Source organism: Lepisma saccharinum, chromosome 16 (genome assembly GCF_977018435.1).
Source record: "Lepisma saccharinum chromosome 16, izLepSacc3.1, whole genome shotgun sequence".
In the NCBI taxonomy this organism is placed as follows: domain Eukaryota; kingdom Metazoa; phylum Arthropoda; class Insecta; order Zygentoma; family Lepismatidae; genus Lepisma; species Lepisma saccharinum.
Window position 1 is genome coordinate 2,809,967 of NC_139244.1, and position 17,910 is coordinate 2,827,876.

Sequence of the window (17,910 nt, forward strand, 5' to 3'; positions counted from 1 at the left end):
ACACACCTGGCAATGAAGGAATATTGATCAAAATAACAGATCTCACTAATAGAATAATAGGACTAGTGTTGACAATTGAACATTGTGGCCTTAAAACTATAAAACTATCTAAACTATTCAAAATAGTTATAAATAGGGGACCTTTGTGGATCAAAAGTACTTTAAAATATTAAGACTGAACCAATACGAATGGTAAAGTGTGTTGGAAAGTACCAGTTGTGTTGCATTTACAATTCAAGTAGAAAACTCACCCACTAATATTTTGAATAAATTTTAATTGTTACAATTTTCAAGCATCAGTATTGGTATTGATTCAGCCCTAAAAAAATATATAGATGGGTCTTCATATTGCAGAAAATTCAGTGTAAATACATCTCCCAGTTTTAATGTTATAAGAAATGCAAGTTAGGGATGAATGTGCCATTTTATGTATTGTGGAGTACTCAAACCTTGAAAAAGGAAGGTAAAAAAAAGATTGGAAATATAGAGATCCTCATATTCTTGATCTCGGCCATAGTTGGGAAGATCTTGCCCGGCCATCTTTACCCACCAGGTGCTCATTGGGTGGACCTTACAGCCATGCAGAAACAGGGAAATGACTGGAAAAATTCCTGGTCCAAATCACCTGCCTCGGGATTCGAACCCGGGTCTTACACGTGGTAGCCAGATGCTCTACCAACTGAGCTACTGTGGCTCTAAAACCTTGGAAAAGTATCCAATTAAATTCAAAGTTATATCTGCTGATGCCCTAACTTTCTTCTCACCCTATCTAATTGCATGTTAATATTTTGTGTGTGTGTATGAGCATGTACTGTGTCTTCAGGCTGCTCAAGGTTTTGTTAACCTACAAAATGATCCAATACGTGTATCTTGAAAAAATAAGAATACTCCTAATGTGTGTCTTTAATGCATGTTATATTTAAATATTTCTTTGTTTTTATCCAGGTCAGCAGCAAATTATTCGAAAATCCATGGTGGAACTAAAGGAATTATTGAAGTACAGGAAAAAGGAGATGGGTAGTGTAACAAATATTGCCACAGTCCTTGGTCAGGGAGATGTAATTGTCCCAGACTGGTTGGCTCCCACAGAAAAGGACAAAATACCCAAGTCGGAGCATATTGCCTTTCCACGACCACAAAAAAGGATCAGGTATGGCCTGTTGGCCAAAGTATGTTGATTTTCAACACGAGTGTCCCATACACGTGCATAGTAGGGGCAATATCACTTGAATGTTTGGAGTTACGAAGAGCCCCCCTGAGAATCTTGAAAAGCTCCCCCGTGAGAAAACTCCTATGGGCGCCATGCACTTGACCAATGTATTTACTTGAAATATCGAAAGAAATGGAACACTTATTTATTTACTTGTTATGAGTTCTTTACTTGCACACTGCCTATGTTTCATACTAAGGGTTAGTGGCGGCGAGGGGGGGCGGTTGCCCCCCACTTTTTGCCACTTTGTCCCCGTTCTATGCTATACCTTATGTACCAAAGAAAAGTAAATTGCTCTTGCTCCCCATAGTTTTTGCACCTTGCTCCCCTAGTTTTGGAACCCAATCGCTGCCACTGTTTAGCATTAGAAGTACGGACTTTTTCATTATATGAAAAACAAGGACTATGTTCAACGTCTCTAGCACATGCAAGAATACACAGATTCTAATTGTTTCTTTTTTATCGTGGACGGAAAGAAATTGCCTTTATTTTGATGTATAACACATGTATAGTAAGACCAAAAAATAAATTGTTTCACATTGTTGAAAATCACATAAAATGCCCGGGTTTCTGAGTTATTGCCAGTTTAAATACCCTGGGATTCAATGTGTTAAGTAGTGATTTTCCTTTATTGTTCAGTGTCTCCCTGATAGCATGGCAGCCAATACTGTCACCTTGTAATCACAAGGTTCCAGGTTCAATTTCCAGTTGAGGCACGTTGGTTTAAATCCAGGAAACATGATGCATACAAGAGAAGGGATTCACTCAAGTGAATTGTCATCGGTTGGTAATAATATTTAATATTAAAATACTTATTATTCACTTAAGATTCGTTTAAATATTAAATATTGAAACATTCTTAGTAGGGATGGACCGATATGAAATTTTACCTGTTACTAATAAAATGCCGATATAAAATTTACCAATACTGATAAATTCTACCGTTCCAATATAAAATTGCAAATGGTTCATTAACCTCCTTAATACATGTATGTTACCAGATGAACCAAGCTTCTGCAAATCAAATGAAGCTACATTTATGTAGACATTTAATTTTTAAGAGTAAAGAATGGAAATTATATGCTTATATACATAAAAGTTACAACAAAATGGCACAATATTGCACTAAGTTGTAAAATATTTAAGGATGTATTGGGTCGTTAAATTATTGGAAATTTTAGCATCGATATGCCTATATCGGCCAATATCGGTAGAGTGCTGATCAATGTGGCCCATCTCTGATACTAAGACAAATGCATATTTCGTATTTGATGGAAACCCAAAATATGAAATAACAGCCATAATGTTAATTTTTAATGTTTTGAAAGTTTTTAAGGTGCATTTTCCTACCATATTATGTCGCGAAATAAACTGCAAAATGTGCAATAAACTCTTAAACAGGAAATTTAAAGTTGATTTATCCATGTGACACTTCCTGAAGTCTGAAATATCCTGCGAGTTATGCAAATTACGGAAAAATGATTAATTCTGCTGTAAATGTTTGGGAAGCAAAATCGGACTCATTTATTTAGGAATAAATTTAATACTCTGACAACTACAAGGTGTACAACTTTGCTTCCGCCGTTTTCCGACAGGTGGCAACAACAGGAAGTAGCGGTCGAAAGAAGCAGATCGCACACGTCATGCAGTTAGCTTGGACCTCTGTCAAGATAACCCCATTCAAACATTAGTCGAGTGGTGTGTGCATCGTGAAGTTGTTCGCGATTGAAAATGTCAGTGTACGAGCCAAATTCTCGCCATTTGCGGGAGGTTCTACTTTTTTGTTTCAATATGAAGAAAACTGTGGCTGAGGCTCATCGAATGCTCTCCACTACGTATGGTGAGGACGCTATAAGTGAGAGAACCTGTCGTGAGTGGTTTCAACGCTTCAAGAACGGTGACTTTAACGTCGAAGACCGGCATAGTGGTGGAAGACAGAAAGTTTTCGAAGATGCAGAATTGGAGACATTGCTGAGTGAAGACTCGCGTCAAACTCAAGAAGAATTGGCACGATCATTGGGAGTGACACAGCAAGCCATTTCAAAACGTCTGAAAGCCATGGGTATGATTGTGAACAGTTGCTTCAGAGGCAAAAACGGAAGGGATTTCTGCATCGGATTGTGACCGGGGACGAAAAATGGGTTCATTACGATAACCCAAAATGCAAAAAATCATGGGGATATCCTGGCCATGCTTCCACGTCGACGGCCAAACTGAATATTCATGGCTCCAAGATCATGCTCTGCATTTGGTGGGACCAGCTCGGCGTCGTGTACTATGAGCTGGTTAAATCAAGTGAAACAATCACAGGTGCTCGTTATCGAACGCAATTAATGCGTTTGAGCCGAGCATTGAAGGACAAACGGCCGCAATACAGCGAGAGGCACGACAACGTGATTTTGCAGCATGACAACGCACGACCCCACGTTGCTAAAGTGGTGAAAACGTACTTGGAAACATTAAGATGGGACGTCCTACCCCACCCGCCTTATTCTCCAGACATCGCTCCCTCTGATTATCACCTGTTTAGATCAATGGCTCATGAACTGGCTGACCAACACTTCCGATCTTATGAAGAAGTCAAAAAGTGGATCGATTCATGGATCGCCTCCAAAGATGAACAATTTTTTAGACGCAGCATTCGTACGCTGCCCGAAAGATGGGAGAAAGTAGTGGCCAGCGATGGACATTACTTTGAATAATGCCTGGGTAAGCAATGTTTTTCATTACAGCGTCATATTTTTGGGGAAACACGGCGGAAGCAAAGTTGTACACCTTGTACATAAGGAGGGAAAAGCTTATTTTGTGGAATAAGTAGTTTTTGAATTAATTTTATGGTCATATTCACCATTTTAACACCAAAGTGTAATTTTATTTACGGCTTTTTATCTTGAAATGTCCCCAGTTTTTGTACTGATATCTTGACCTTTTATTCACCATAAATATGTGACTCTACTATGTTCTTAATAATTGCCTTTTATCACTTTGTTGCAGATGGGAGTATTCTCTATGAACGTGTTCCCAATCGACCAGAGTTGGATAAGCCCAGCATCAACAATGTATCTATCACCTTCATTATTAAAACGTAGGACTTAAGAGGAAGTGAATGGAATGGAGTGAGTATGGCGCTTCTTGATTGGTCTCCATCTTGTATTGTAAAAATCTCTTGTGCTGCATGTTAAGTGGTCGACTGGTTCAAGTCCCATCCAGTTTATAGGTGTTCTTTGCAAGTGTCCCTTCATCAGTGTCATGTAATCATCATTCATCCACTGTGTTGTGATTAGCCAGAAGTGGCTGAAAAGTGAAGCTAAATGAAGGGTTTGGGTGTAAAACATGGTGACATTTTGGTCATTTCTGAGTTCATTAAGAAACAAGGTTATTAGAAGCTATACTGTAGATAAATTGTTTTCGTATTGTGTTTACCAATTTCAGAAGGCTTCACTGAGTCCAATGCAAATTATATGACAAGGCAATTTTACTTGAAAATTGAAGGATTGCACATTTTACTTTGTAACTCAAAAATGACCAAAATGTCACTTCCATGTTTTACACCCGATCCCTTCAAATAACAACAAATACAATACAGGGTGGGTCAGAAAAACCTGATGATTTTTTAAATGATATAACTAGACCTCGGATTTTAGTTTTTTAACCAATTTTTCCCTTTTCAGATAAATAAGTTAAGTCTGAGTTTCATTAAAAATGCAACAACTGATGAAGTTTTTATAGTGCCTAAAATAACCTATTGTGCTTGTTGGAACCTATTTTAGGTATATGAACCTATATCAACCCATTGTTTGTTTTTATATATATATATATATTTTTTTAGGTTTCGCAGGATTTTTTATCACCCAGATGTATTTGCTCTGTTTGGTGATGAAATTCTGTGACTAACATGTTTGAAACACAGTAAATAAAAGGAGGTAGTCTTTATTCATGTGCTACCCTTACAACCATATTATTTTCCTGTAGTTTACAGTTATTACAAGCATAAGAAGACAGTTTTTCTTTGTGACGTTTCAGGAGAACGCACGCTCCTTTCATCAAACATTTATTTTCATTTTGACTAAAGATACAGTTATAGCAATGGTTAGTAATTTTGTGAACAAGAAGAAACCGTTATTCCACTTTAAAAAAATTGGCACTATATTGTTTAACTTGTATCTTCTCAAAAATCTGATTCTCTGAAGTGTTGTTTGAATCTTGATTTTGATATTTCTGGCATATTATTCATTATTCATCTATTATGGGGAGAGAGGTACGTACATTCCAGAAATATCAAATCAAGATTCAAACAACACTTCAGAAAATCAGATTTTTGAGAAGATGCAAGTTAAACAATATAGTGCCAATTTTGTTGAAGTGGAATAACGGTTTCTTCTTGTTTACAAAATTACTAACCATTGCTATAACTGTATCTTTAGTCAAAATGAAAATAAATGTTTGATGAAAGGAGCGTGCGTTCTCCTGAAACATCACAAAGAAAAACTGTTTTCTTATGCTTGTAATAACCGTAAACTACAAGAAAATAATTCTACAATGCAAGCAATGCGTACATACAAGATAAACTATTACAACCATATGTATGCCATAATTTTTGGAAGAAAAAAATGATTTACACCAACATTAAGTATGGAAAATAACATCTTGCAAATGGCACACAATTTGGTTCACAACCTGCTGGAGTCGGTTGCTGAAACTTCTCTTTTCTGGGGAAGATAAAACCTGTTGATTGTTGTTTTATTATTGGGTCGTTGGTGGTGTCCTCAGAGGTGGAGATTCCTCTCCTCACTAGCTGCAATTTCACTCACCATGGAGGTGTAGAACACAATGCACTTTCATTGTTGAAACACTATTTGCAAGATGTTATTTTCCACACTTAATGTTGGTATAAATCAAATATATTATTTTCAATAAAAATGGCATACCAGCCCAAGATGTGGGCTATCTCACTATGTCACGTGGTCCTAGGCTATGAATAGAAATAAATTTACCAACTCCTCAGAAATCAGGTTGCCAACTTATAGGAAATCAGGTTGCCAACTCATAAGAAATCAGGTTGCCAACTCATAGGAAATCAGGTTGTGAACTCCAGAATCAGCATCATCATCTCACTGATATGAATAATATTATTTAAATATGTGATCGATTTTTCTCCTGTATTTTATTCTCTCTTTCAGGCTGCACAGATAGCCTAGCTAGTCTAGAGTATCAGGGACGGCGCCAGAAATTTTCGACTGGGTGGGCAGAAGCGCCATATTGATAGATTAGGGTGGGCAGTATAAATGTAAGACCATATCTAGTATATATGTGTATGTAAGACGTATGTATCCCCCTCTCTCGTACACTCCCGATTCTCCTCTTACTTCTTTTCCCTTTCCTTTTCTTGTTTTCCTCTTTATTCTTTTCTAATCTATCCTCCCATCTTGTTCCATTTCCTTTCGCTTTGTCTCCGATGGACACAATTATTTCAAGCAAGTGTTTATCATTTGTAGCCATACATTCTAACCACACTATTTCATGCATGTTAATACAGTGAAATAAATGTGAATTAGGTTTAAGCTTGTGTTGCAAATACAAGGCACATACTTGATTTTATGTATTCGGCAACAGTGATAGATTGATTTGATTGGTTGATTCATTTGCTTTATTTTACTTCGCTTTTTGTGCCACTTTTGGCTAATTTGCGAAGATGGGGATGAGTGATGACATGATGAAATTGATGAATGGACACTCACTCACAAACATCCATGCCCAGGCCGGGATTCGAACCCAGGACCCCTGGCGTCGTAGCGCGATGTGCTAACCACTCTTTTTTTTATTTTTTTTTTAAAGGAAATACCCCCTACACTGAGGTATCCCCCACTATTCACACTTATTTCACTTCTTACACTTTTCAATTCTTACAGTTTCTCAGTTTCTTTTCATCAGGATAAACACAAATACCCATGCTTTACCCGGGATTCGAACCCAGAACCCCTGGCCTTGTAGCGCGCTCTGCTAACTACTTCGCCACGGAGGTCGACAAACTCCGCTGCGGGAGCCGGAGCGACAGTAATAGAAAGTGCGATGGTAAACAACCGTGAAGTTTCTCGTAATTGAAGACATGTTCCCGAGCTTGTATTTTCGTCGTATGAGTTTTTGACTCGAAGAGTTTTCTTACTCCTTTGGCGATCGATCACTTTTCTTAGCTTACAAGGTTTGCACAACTGACAAATCTATCTGAATGTTTGTAGTAGCGGCGATTGGGTGCCAACATTTGAGGGGCAAGGACAATATACGTTTTCTTGGTAGAAAAGGCTTAGCATAAAGAGTCCATACTGCGGGTGCAAAAAGTGGCAAAATGTGACGGGGGAACTGCATCCCTCACTTCCCGCTCCTCCTAATCGCCGCCACTGCATGTTTGGATTAAAATGAACGGCTTATTAGGAATGATTTGAAACACACACGGAAAACCAATTCTTTGTTCATTGTCCATGAAGTATTCCTAGGCTAATGAAAGGCTATTCTGACAAAATATCACTCATATGTAATAAACAAGTAAGACTGAAAAATCTGTTCAGAATTGAAGAGATTATTAGCTAAGTTGCTATTCGTTTTCTGAACTCTGAATTATTTTGCAGGACAATACTCACGTGCATGTAGCGCAAATCTCCAACCAACGGACAAAAACGTTTTTACGTCTTTGAAAGAAACTAGCAGAGATTTGAACAATACAGTCATTGAAGGCAGAAAGAAGCAGACTCCAGACTTCTGTTTAAAGTATTTATAATGTGTAAAGTAAAATAGGGACTTTTTCATTGGCTCTAGGTCATTGTCTATTGAAGTTCAATTGGAGAGGGGGTGAATATGTGTGTAATGTTCAGTTTAACTTTCCACTTTATTTTAAAAGGTATCTTTATAATATTTTAGTAAAAATCACTATGCTGAAAGGGGGGTGTTGGATGATGAATGGAATACTAAATCAAAAGTTACACTTTTTAAATTTTGCTTTTTAATCTGCTTACCCAGTGTTTTATGAAGGATTTTTCAAAGCAAGCATTGAGTTGATTGTGTGTTTTTTTACTGAATTTTAATACAGGGTAGCTACTCAACTGGGAATTCTGCATGTATTTTACGTGAATTTTTCTCCGTAGACGTGAAAAATTGCAACTTTTATTAATCCAAGTCCCATTGAATTTATTCATACATATTTATTAATGCTCTGAGGCAAGTTTTTCACAGCTTAGCTTTTATTTTTATCGAGGAAGGAGAAGAAAGCTGCGGGGAAAATAAAACAGAATTCTCTCAATCCGTTAACTTTCTTACTGTCTTTTGCAGAACAGTATTGCAAGATAAGAGAAGTTCTTGTACAATTAACAATTTTTTGTAGATTGGTATATCCCGTAACATCACTTGTGTTTCAAGATGTATTTAGAGTCTGAATATGTGGAACTGCAAATGTACCTTAAATTAAATATTGTAAATATATGTACGCTTTAATTGCATTGATTTGAAATTTTTGGATACATTGGAATCACACAGACCATTTATATTGTTAATATATTTGTGTGTGCATATGTGTTAATGGTGAGATTCGTAATACGTTGATGTAGAGAAAACATCTGCTTGTATAACCTTGAATTTTTTGGAAAGTTCACGTCAAAAACCGGGAATTATACTTGAATTTTATTATGGTCCTAGAGTGGCCACACTGTAAGAAATATTTATTTTTCTGTTAATGCTCTCAGATCTGGAATGGGACGAAGGCAGGTGTTTTGTAATATGCTGCAATTTTTTTTCAAATAACAATGTGATTATTGTAACATTAAAATGATATTCCTTTGCAAACGCATGAGCATGAGGGACTCAAACAAGGTTCCATGCAGTACTACTCTACAGGTAACCGTGCCAATAGAAAAAGAGGATTGTGAAGGTAAAGTTTCGTATTTCAACTTTAACTGTGCTTACCATGCCAAACCATTAAAAGGACAATGCTTGGTAACACTAGCTGTAAGATATTAATAAGAGCCCTGTCTGTTGTTCTTTGGATGAATCCTTCCTATGTGTTGCTCTCCAATTCCAACTCCTCCATCCAAAAGGCCAAATAAGGAACTAGGCATTAGAGGCCCTGACATTTTCTCTCCCGTCCTGGGCCGATCGGTCATCAACCATTTAAACGAGAGAACCAAAAGTGGTGGCATGTCACGGATTGGAGGAAGAAAGCAAGTAATGTCATGAATAGATGCCCCAGATGATTTATACTTCAGAGCTACCGAAGCAACCAAGTAAGTCATTCCCAGATGATAGAGACATTAGTTTTATTTATAGATACACAATGTACTTGAGTGTAACTGAAACATGGTTACTTTTAATATTGTACGTTTGTGACATTATTGGCAGAATGGCTAATAAGTAGGCCTAGGATTTTGTTGACCAATAAATTACCAAAAAATGCTCTAGCTATGGCCTAAAAAGACCTAAAGTAATTTTTCTCCTAAAATATGCTAGGAATAATGAATGTGAAACACCAGATTCATAATTCTAGGGTGTTTGGGAAAAAGCTCATAAGTCACCAACTGTGACAAAGAAAATATTACAAGTACAGTGTGTTTCAAAAGTCACGCAACCCAAAATTTGAATTTGTCATGAAAACCGTAAGAGAATTTTACACCAAGTTTTCTGCATTATAAAGCCTCATCCATTGTTATTTTTCAATACGTAATGTTATCAGTTTACTGCATCCAGAAAATTATATAAATTAATAAGTGGCAGAAGACAGCATCAAATTTTTTCCAGAATACCACTTTTCGGTGAGAAATATACATAAGAAATTAACGAAAGGTCATTATTAGACATCCAATGACTGATGGCATTCCAATCTGTCATTTGCAACTAATATTTTCACAAGTTTTCAGAAAAAGAATTGACAGACGATCATTATCTATCACAGTTTTATGTATCAAAAAGCTATATTCAACATCAACTAACGCAGGGTCAGGTTAAAAAGTCACTAGGTTCTAAATCAGTTTCAATGTCTCGAAGCTCCAGAAGTGAGAAAATGACCAACAAATGCCTTATATGACCAAAAATGGCACAACAGATTCATCTTGAAAGTCTTTAATTTGTAGCCGAACAAGTGAGCACTGAAGCAAATATGTTTCTGGGTTACCAGAAAGAAGCTGCAGTCATCAAAATCCTATCCCTTCTATTAAGTTTACCAATTTCGTGTTTTGATAAATAGTCTGTGCACTACTGCACATTGTATCACGTTAAGTAAAGAGGTAAATTTGAAATGAAATGACCATTTTATATCTGACTGTTAAAATGTCAGGTGTCCTCAACATCATAAACACAAAACAAAATTACAATATGCACCTTTGATTTTCTTTTCTTACCTTGGAAATTTTGCAAAGGTGCATGTGTTTTTATCATGATCATTTTTGATCTCATTATTATTATCAAATTAATTTTTATTGGTGCAGTATCAAGAGAAATTTCATACATATTCCATTGTTCCGATATGAAGTTTTAAAATAAAAGTTACAAACATTTCTTGAGGTATTGATGATTCATTCACCTCCTTCATTACTAATTTTTCTTGTATGTATGTATTGCTTGCATTCTAGAATTATTTCTCTTGTAGTATACGGTTATTACAAGCATAAAAACACAGTTTTTTGTTGTGACGTTTCAGAACACTCGCTCCCTTCATCAGACATTTATTTTTAGTTCAAAAGTCAAACTTGCGTGCGTTCTCCTGAAACGTCACAACAAAAAACTGTGTTTTTATGCTTGTACTAACCGTAGACTACAAGAGAAATAATCCTGTATTTAATATGATTTTAGTGAGTTTTGCATTAAGAACGGTAATTATTTGTAGCCTACTTTTAAAATGGGATATTAGCATATGAGAACATGCAATTTTCGTAAAATATCTTTCAAAATTTCACTATCGCTGACTTTTTCCTTGAGCCGACTTCTTTTTGGAGGAAATTCTGTATGCAAAAGGTTTTATAGCTTCTTTTTGTTCACTAATTAAAACTATGATTAATAATTTTTGCTAAGCAACACAGAATGGTATGGAAATTTATGCCTGAAGAAATTTGGGAATTTGTTTCACCAAAATATTTTGTCTGGACTATTTTGTACATTTTTAATTGTTTAAATATTTGTAAGCATTGTAATTTTTAAGTGTGATTGAACACCAAATTGTTTTGACATGGTTAGAACATAGGTGCTGATGGAAAATGTTATAATACTGTTCTTTTAAGCGTTTTTTATTTTTCTTGGTTTCCCAGAACTTTCTCAAAACTTAGACCAGTTGTGAACCTGGAGAAACAGATTTTTCCTAGAAGGAAACGAGGACATTCCTTAGAAGTGCAGAGTGACTACCCATTTAAAGTTGTGTGTGTGTGTTTATCTTAGAGTAAGTTCAATTCCCCTGTGGAGGCACATAGTGGTTCGGATCCCACTTTAAACTGTAGGTCCAGTCCCGATTAGCCTTACTGTGCATAAAGTGGACTTAAAACACCAACTCGGTCAATTATCTTGGTGTAAGCTTGGGAAGTTCCGTGTAACGTAGATGAAACCTTGCAGGAAAAATGAAAATCACTTAAAAGAGTAATATTATATTGTTTTCCATCTACAAAAAGAAGTTAAGGAAGAATTCACACTGAAGCAACATGTGTCGCTTGGGCTGCCTGTCATGCCGCTAGGGTGTGAAACGTTGTTGCTGATTGGCTCGTTCCCAAGCAACACGTGTTGCATGTTGCTTCAGTCTAAAATCTTCCTAAGAAGAACATACATACTGTATTTGCACGTACAACGCGCACTCTGTTTTTTGATGGGGAAAAGTGACAATAATGCACAGTATAATTCAGGTTCAAGAAATGTCTTTCTTAGTTGTAGGTTGTAAAGCTGTTGCTATACCGATGAAAGCAAATGGCATTATGGTGGAACCTCGATTTTACGTTTTTCAATGGACCAAGCTGAAAAAACTTACAATGCAGCAAATGTAAAATCTGGGGAAATTTTATAACATTTTGCTGTATTGGGACCATGAATAATGAATGTAAAATCGGGGTTCTACTGTATAACCTATTCAATGAGTCACCTGTTGCTATGTGGACCAAGAGAAGAATACCCTCATATATCACCAACCCACACCACTTCTCCCTCCACTGTGTAGAAGAAGAAGTAGAAGAAAGCAAGATCAAAATTGCATTATAGATTTGCAGCGCTCGGGAAGTTATTTTCTATTATTTCTCGCATGACAAATACCACTGCTGTGGATTCCATGTGACGGAAGAATGTCTACAAAGAACATTGCCGCTTTTCTCTCAGTCTCAAAACGTTCAGTTACAAAGTGAAAAATCATGCAAATGGCCATTTCACTTTTATGTTTTTTTAAAAAATTATTATTACTGAAGAAATCCAACCTGATAATTTGTATTTGTGCCTGTAGATATGTACTTGTTATACACAGTGACATAGCGAAAACATGCATGGCTTCATGTTGCCTTTTCGAATTATTCCGTGCATAATAATACACACCACAGTTTTTGGTTGCAAAAATTTTGGAAAATGTACATTATACCGGGTGTTTCAACAGAAACGCCGTGATTTCAAATGACCCTAAAAAAATATTTAGTATATTCACAGTAATAATTTGTATGTGTTATGATTGACAAAAGTCTAAAATTTAATTTTTGGCAACCTACAATCCACATCAACGAAGGAGACACCTCTGTATGCACAAAAGGTTTTGGTATGGTGGTGTATCGAAACGTGGCTTGATTGGACCTTTCTTTTTTGATGGCTATGTCACATCAGAAAATTATTTGCAAATGCTGCAGGAATACTTCATTCCTGGTCTTCGACGGAAACGTTGTCCAATTTGTCAGCAATGGTTCCAGCAAGACGGAGCTAGGCTGCATGCAACTGAACCTGTCCTGACAATCGCTACACACATTTATTTCAAAATGGTTTAGAGTGGCCTCCAACTAGCCCTGATTTAAACCCGTGAGACTATTTCTTGTGGGGTTTCCTAAAGCAGGGAGTTTTGAAACGAGGACTGTGATTACTAGATGATTTGAAAGGAAACATCGAACTCTGTACTGCACAAGTTAGTCGTGCAACCCTTGGTCAGATATTTGACAACATGTGCAACCAGGTGCAAGAAGTGATAAATCGTCAAGGAGGATATTTCGAACATGTTTTCCATTAAACTTTTGCATTTTCTCTATCAGATTATGTAATTATTTTTTTTGAGTAGTTATCATAAATATTTTAAAATGCAATTTGAAATAATGGCGTTTCTGTTGAAACACCCTGTACATGAGTAAATACAGTATTTGATGGAGTTTCTTATCTTACGTTGCATGCCAGAAGATAATTTTGCATAATGATGAAGCTTTACCTGAGCTGTTCTCTGGCTGTATTTCAGAAAAGTGAGGAGGCAGTTGTCAGCAGGTGACCTCCGTCATGTAGCTCGCAAACCCTGGTGGAAGCTCAACGCCAAAGGGATAGACGAACTCGTAGTCATCTTGGACTGACAATGTGAAGGATTATAAAGTGTGTGTGTAAGATGTACAATGCATAAAGTAATGCAGCCACCAAACTGTACCCCGTCTTCCAATTCAGGGAATGTAAAGGACTGCATACCCATTTGTATTTAAAGTGGGTGCGGGTGGGGGTGTTATTTGATGGATGCATCATTGAGTAAATCCAGTAGTGTTTTTTTGAGCAGGAAGAGCTAAAAAGGCAATAACTCGCTTACAGGTGGTTTGTGGTTAGGCACCTAGTGCACAAACTGAACATAACATCCCAACGGTTTTGCGGCAGTGGTTGGTGATTTTACATTAAAAAAATGAGAAACAAAGAGAAAATTGCAGCTGACGGTGCAAGTGCAAGGGATGATTGAAGCCCAGGTTTGCATCCTCAAGAGTAACTTGTTAACTTTAGGTTGCAGTTGGATTATACAGAATATTGCAAAGGCTTTTTCTTCTCTTTGTCAATTGCGAAAGACATTCTGCAGGACTTTTTTTTTTTTTGTACTCATTGTTCACTGTTAGTCATTCCTCATACAAGCGAGTTGTCAACCATGGCGAGCCATGAATGACGACTACCAATAAAGTACCGATCATCATCATATGCATTTCATTCTTTAGGACGTACATTAATTTATTGTTGGATAATGATTTGATTGATGGGAGTGCGAATTTTATGAAAGACCAACTGCCAAAAAACAAACTTATAAACTAGAAATTGTTTTGTTACGAAAAGTTTCAAAGATGGTTGCAACATGTGTGACTTTGTCATTGATAAAGTGATGATGCACTCTTTTGAAAAGTTACGACCGGAATTAGTTTCAAAGATAAAAAACAAATACGAGTGTGAGTGGATGATATTATCTTGTTTCTAGTGTTGCTGGAGATACTGTGCAGTGAAGTGGAATATTGGAATATCAGTCTTTGATATGTTTATTCTGTATGTCAGTCAAGAAACTGCATTTTTATAGACCACAACCTCTCGGCATTGCTGAGAAAAGAAAAGCCTCTTTTTGAAAATGAAATTTTCTCTGGTAGTTCCAGAATGCTTTTTGTTATAATTTGATGTGTAAACGAACATCATGTGCCCATACACTTCCATTTGCAGGAATCGATTATACGCAAAGAGGCATTCAACAGTGTAAACGCAAAGAGGCATTCAACAGTGTAAACATTGGCCAGCCACGCCCCCAGAAAGAAAAGACAAATGAAAAATGGATCGGCCTCCCTAGACATCCTGACCTAACCAAGAAAATTCAAAAAGTTCTAACCAGGCACAGTTTCAAGATAGCAGACCAACCCCCTCCTTCCATAGCCTTCCACCTAACCCATTTCAAAGGATATTACACCGACCCCAATGATCTATATGATCTCCTGCACATGTGGAGGCAAGTATGTAGGTATGATACAGCGCAGACTTGATGATAGGCTCAAAGAGCATGATGCTGACCACTGACTCTCTTGCAAGTAATTTTATTGATGTGAGAAAGAAACTGTTTTTATGAAGTTATGTTATATGCTTTTTGAGTGGCAGCTAAAAACATCATAACTGCTTGAGTTTGGCGTAAAAGAAACAATGTAAATCCCTCGGCCTCTAAGCACAGTCTTCATTAAATTGTTTAAAATTCCCAAATCATGTTCTTTCGTTTTTCAGACCTTGGATTGAAACTGGGTTAAAAGCATTCCGATGAAATAAGAGTAAGAGTTTTTAAGGTTCCATTGGACCTTAGTTTTCACGCAGCAATTTTGGAATTATGTCACAGAGGAACTGTGTGCTGTCATGAATTTTGAAAATAAATCTTTCTAGATCAGTGATTCTCCAGCTTCAGAAACCTCCGAGCTCTTTCACACAAGGATAGGGCCATGGAGCCCCAACAATTTTTCCCGTTGTGTTCTTATTAAAGTGGAAATGCACAGTGTCCCAAGATGATTATCGGGGTTTCAAGTATTGCAACAGACTAAGGTGAATGTTTTTATCGTACATGCACGATAAGAATGGCTGTAGAAGTTTGCTACCCTCAATGCTTATCATTTTTTTCCCATCGGTCACAGCAGCGTAGGTGTTTTACAAGACGGCAACTTTCATGCAAAGTCCTTTTGTGTCATTGAATTTGCAAGGTGTGGTTCTGCCGTTTCAGTTCAACTATGGTGATTTGGAAGTGATCCTCCGTCCGATAACAACATTTGTCGATAACTTTATAAGTTTAAAACTACTGGATGTGTCTGCAAAGGAAAGAGTTCTGGACGTCCAGTGTGTGTGGATGTGTGCCATGTCACGAAAAATGCACACAATGAACATTTATAAGGTATACTATGTAAACGTGTTGAGCTGCTGCTTACTCCAATATAAGCTTTGTCCATATACCCCACATATAAGAGAAATTAAACGACTATGAAACCCTGATAATCATTTTTGGGATACACTGTGTTATCCAGTGACAAAAATAAACATTGTTATATAAGAATTGGATTGGAACCGCTTCATATGAATCTTACAAGATTTTTACTCTAAAATATTCATTAGTTCACATACAAGGTAATTTGAAAATCAGTCTTACAAAATCTGCACATTGAATAGTTTTTTAGATTTCACTCTGAACTGTACTGCTTGCATTTCCAGCTGGTGGCTGGAAAACAACAAATCAGTAATCAGTTGAATTATCTTGGCTAACATTGGGCACTGAAAGTTCCTGGTGGGATGAAACAAATGAGCATCGAATACACAGCATGTTGTCAAAGGAACTGTACAATGGGGGAGAGAGAGTGTGTTGATCAGCGCTGTTACTGTATAAAAGTTGGGAGCTAATGTAGAATATAGAGAATGTCTCCAATTTTGTTAATATTTGGTATACTAACTAAATTGGGCCTTGTAATCACGAATCTGTTGTTAAAATGTGGGGGTCACGTCTGGAAATCGCGAAAAAAGCTGATATAAGTGGATTTTTTTCTTTTTTAGAGCTGTATCACATTTTTTTACGAACAAAATTTTAACTGCTTGCCTAACCTAACCGGAAATGGTTCGTGGGGCTATCCGTGAATGGATTGTGTTGCTACCATGCATGGTTCGTGTACTGATTAGAAGGCCAAAATTAGTTAATATACCAAATATTAATGACATTCGAGATAATTTCTTGCCCTAACCGTACCGGAAATGGTTTGTGCAGATATCAGTTAAATGTTTTGCCAATGAGCACATATTGTAACAAAATATAAGTTTTGTAGCACTAGCTTCCTCATTATGCAACATGCCATTTTTCTAGAACAATGCTCGAACACCTTTGCCAACCCGTAATGAAAGTCTGCATTCCACATGCTCTAGGATTCCAGCAACGTAGCAACAATTAATGCTCTGCAAGTAAGGAAGCAACAGTGTGGCAATGCTGTAGACAGCAGAACGAATGCCGAACGTCACTTGTTCATATCATCAAACATGGTTCCTATGTTCCTGTATGGGGAATGATCATGGTAATGAAAAACGTAATTTTGCAACATATATAGATACGTTACCAGGACTGCATGTTTAGTGAGTATAAGAAGTAGGAAACAAATTTGAGACATTCTCTATATTCTACATTCATACCAAAAGTTGTGATAGTACACAAATTAGTACACAAAAATCCCAAAACACTACAAACAAGCTAATAAAAACAAACTGACAAAAACAGACGCATGCTTGGCAACATGGCAATGGGAGAACAATGTTACCCCTACAGCTTTTACTTTGCAAAGGAGGTTGTTGACACCTCCGAAGAGGATTGGTGGACAGGTGGAGCAAAAAGTAGGTGAGCTGCCAGTTCTAATCCCAATTAGCCTTTGTGAGCACAAGTGGACTTAAAACTATCCTTGGAGCTACAAAATTCACTTTCCACACTCCAAGGGTCCCGGGTTCGAATCCCGGTCGGGTATGGTTGTTTGTGAATGTCCATTTTCTTCCATTTCATCACTCATCCCCATCTTCGCAAATTAGCCAAGAGGCACAAAACGCGAAGTAAAATAAACTAAATCAATCAATCACTTTCCACACTATACTGATGCAAAATAAATTTACGTTATACATATATATGTGTCCGATTTTGGACTAGCACTTACCTTATGCAAATCCATGGGACCATCATCGGTTGGCCTCAGTGTGATTGCCGTGTGTCTTGGCAATAACCCTGCACCGTAACT

The 17,910-nt window shown here is 37.0% G+C and overlaps 1 long non-coding RNA gene across 3 annotated transcripts; it reads left to right on the forward strand.

Annotated features, from left to right (window-relative positions):
* The first annotated feature begins 819 nt into the window (after window positions 1-819).
* LOC145999853 (uncharacterized) lies at window positions 820-14,574 on the forward strand. 3 transcript variants are annotated; one of them, XR_014443439.1, is made up of 3 exons: window positions 820-1,150; window positions 4,205-4,326; window positions 13,638-14,574. It is a non-coding gene; the product is annotated as an uncharacterized LOC145999853 (long non-coding RNA). The 3 variants fall into 3 exon arrangements; XR_014443441.1 differs by lacking the exon at window positions 13,638-14,574 and adding an exon at window positions 11,491-11,604; XR_014443440.1 differs by lacking the exon at window positions 13,638-14,574 and adding an exon at window positions 7,834-8,079.
* The last annotated feature ends 3,336 nt before the right edge of the window (window positions 14,575-17,910 follow it).